Source organism: Lissotriton helveticus, chromosome 7, assembly GCF_964261635.1.
Source record: "Lissotriton helveticus chromosome 7, aLisHel1.1, whole genome shotgun sequence".
In the NCBI taxonomy this organism is placed as follows: Eukaryota; Metazoa; Chordata; class Amphibia; order Caudata; family Salamandridae; genus Lissotriton; species Lissotriton helveticus.
In genome coordinates this window covers 53,405,531-53,408,030 of record NC_136068.1, presented here as the reverse complement: position 1 = coordinate 53,408,030, position 2,500 = coordinate 53,405,531, and positions in this window count along the sequence as shown.

Sequence of the window (2,500 nt, the reverse complement as noted above, 5' to 3'; positions counted from 1 at the left end):
CACCAGAGGGTCCGGGTGCTGGGGACGGGGCTCCACCAGTGCCCGTGGAGGCTCTCCCCAGCCTGGCTAGGGTTCGGAAGGTGGGACCGGGCCCGGGGCTTGAGCTGCGGCCGGCCGGCCCTGGGGTGCGCGAGCCCCCCGTCTCGCAGGCCATCAGAGGGTCAGGGCGCTGGGGTCAGGGCTCCACCGGGGCCCGGGGAGGCTCTCCCCAGCCTGGCTAGGGTTCGGAAGGTGGGACCGGGCCCAGGGCTTGAGCTCCGGCCGGCCAGCCCCGGGGTGCGCGAGCCCCCCGTCCCGCAGGCCACCAGAGGGTCCGGGTGCTGGGGACGGGGCTCCACCAGTGCCCGTGGAGGCTCTCCCCAGCCTGGCTAGGGTTCGGAAGGTGGGACCGGGCCCGGGGCTTGAGCTCCAGCCGGCCAGCCCCGGGTTGCGCGAGCCCCCCGTCCCGCAGGCCACCAGAGGGTCCGGGTGCTGGGGACGGGGCTCCACCAGTGCCCGTGGAGGCTCTATCTCCCCAGCCTGGCTAGGGTTCGGAAGGTGGGACCGGGCCCGGGGCTTGAGCTCCAGCCGGCCAGCCCCGGGTTGCGCGAGCCCCCGTCCCGCAGGCCATCAGAAGGTCCGGGCGCTGGGGGGCGGTGCTCCACCGGTTCCAGGGGAGGCTCTCCCCAGCCTGGCTAGGGTTCGGAAGGTGGGACCGGGCCTGGGGCTTGTGCTCCGGCCGGCCGGCCCCGGGGTGCGCAAGCCCCCCGTCCCACAGGCCACCAGAGGGTCCGGGCGCTGGGGACGGGGCTCCACCGGGGCCCGGGGAGGCTCTCCCCAGCCTGGCTAGGGTTTGGAAGCTGGGACCTGGCCCGGGGCATGAACTCCATCTGGCAGGCCCCGAGGGTGCTGGAGCCCCCTGTCCTGCAAGGCAGTCGAGGGTCTGGGCGCTAGGATCCCTCTGGGCCTGGGGAGGCATTCCCCGGCCTGGCTAGGGTTCGGAACATGGGACCGTGCCTGGGGCTTGAACTCTGTCCGGCAGGTCCCGGGGTGCTGGAGCCCCCGTCCTGCAAGCCAGCCGAGGTTCCGGGCGCTGGGGACCATCGGGGCCTGCAGAGGCTCTCCCTGGCCTGGGGGTAGGGTTTGGAAGCTAAGCCCCAAGCCCGCCATGAGCCGGATGCCGTTTAGGCCCCGGTCGAGCGGGCGAGTGGATTTGTGGAGCCCTGGCCCCAGCCAAGCAGGTTCAGAGCCTCCCCGTGCCGGACTGACGCACCTGAGGGCCCACCGGAGGTCATGCCCGGGCCCCGGCAGCGCATGGGCAGCATATCCCCAGACCTGGTGACCTGGCAGACTGGGACCTGCTGGCACCCTGGCCCTGCCGAGCCCCAGTTCTCTCCCAGGGCTCCACAAATGCGACGACCAGATGGCCGAACTTCCCTGGAAGTCCCGATGAGGTGCCATTTGCCTCCCAGATCCCAGCGAGGGCTCCAGGAGGTCGGGTACTTTCACGCTTTGGGTCCCCTCTGTCACCTCGCGTGCAGAGTTTACAAGAAAGGAGGGTATTTTCCCTCCGGATTACTAGGGACAGGGTACGCCCGGACGCCCCTCCAAGGCTGGTGGTTCTCTGCCATGGGGACCAGATAGGCTATGCCTGGGTAACACCTCCCTAGGCCACCCGTGGCTTCCTTCCGCCAGGCCGACGGCATGTCAAATTGCCCAGGACGGGCTCCATGGCTCTTGGGCAGTCGTCCCCTGGGCGCCCGGGGCTCCATCCACCCCGGCGGCATGGAAAAGTGCCCAGGACGGGCTCCATGCGTCTCGGGCATTCGTCCCCGGGCGTCCGGGGCTCCATCCAGGCTGACGGTATGGCAGAGTGCCCGGGTCGGGCTCCATGGTTTTCACGGTGGTCCTCCCCTGGGTGTCTGGGGGCTCCAGGCGAAGGCATGGAAAAGTGCCCAGGACGGGCTCCATGCGTCCCGGGCATTCGTCCCCCGGGCGTCCGGGGCTCAATCCAGGCTGACGGTATAGCAGAGTGCCCGGGTCGGGCTCCATGGTTTTCACGGTGGTCCTCCCCTGGGTGTCTGGGGGCTCCAGGCCGAAGGCATGGAAAAGTGCCCAGGACGGGCTCCATGCGTCCCGGGCATTCGTCCCGGGACGGGGACGGGGACAGGGACAGGGACAGGGTCGGGAGAGTCCAGGCGGCTTCACTTCCGTGTCCAGCCATCTGATCGCCCAGATTCCCTCGGCCATCTGGTCGCCCGGATCCCCTCGGGCATCTGGTCGCCCGCAACGCTTTCCTATAAGGGCGACCAGATGGCCGAACTTCCCTGGAAGTCCCGATGAGGTGCCATTCGCCGCCCGGATCCCAGCGAGGGCTCCAGGAGGTCGGGTACATTCGCGCCTTGGGTCCCCTCTGTCACCTCGCGTGCACAGATTACAAGAAAAGGGGGTAATTTTCCTCCGGATTACTAGGGAGAAGGGTACGCCCGGACACCCCTCCGAGGCTGGCGGTTCTCTGCCA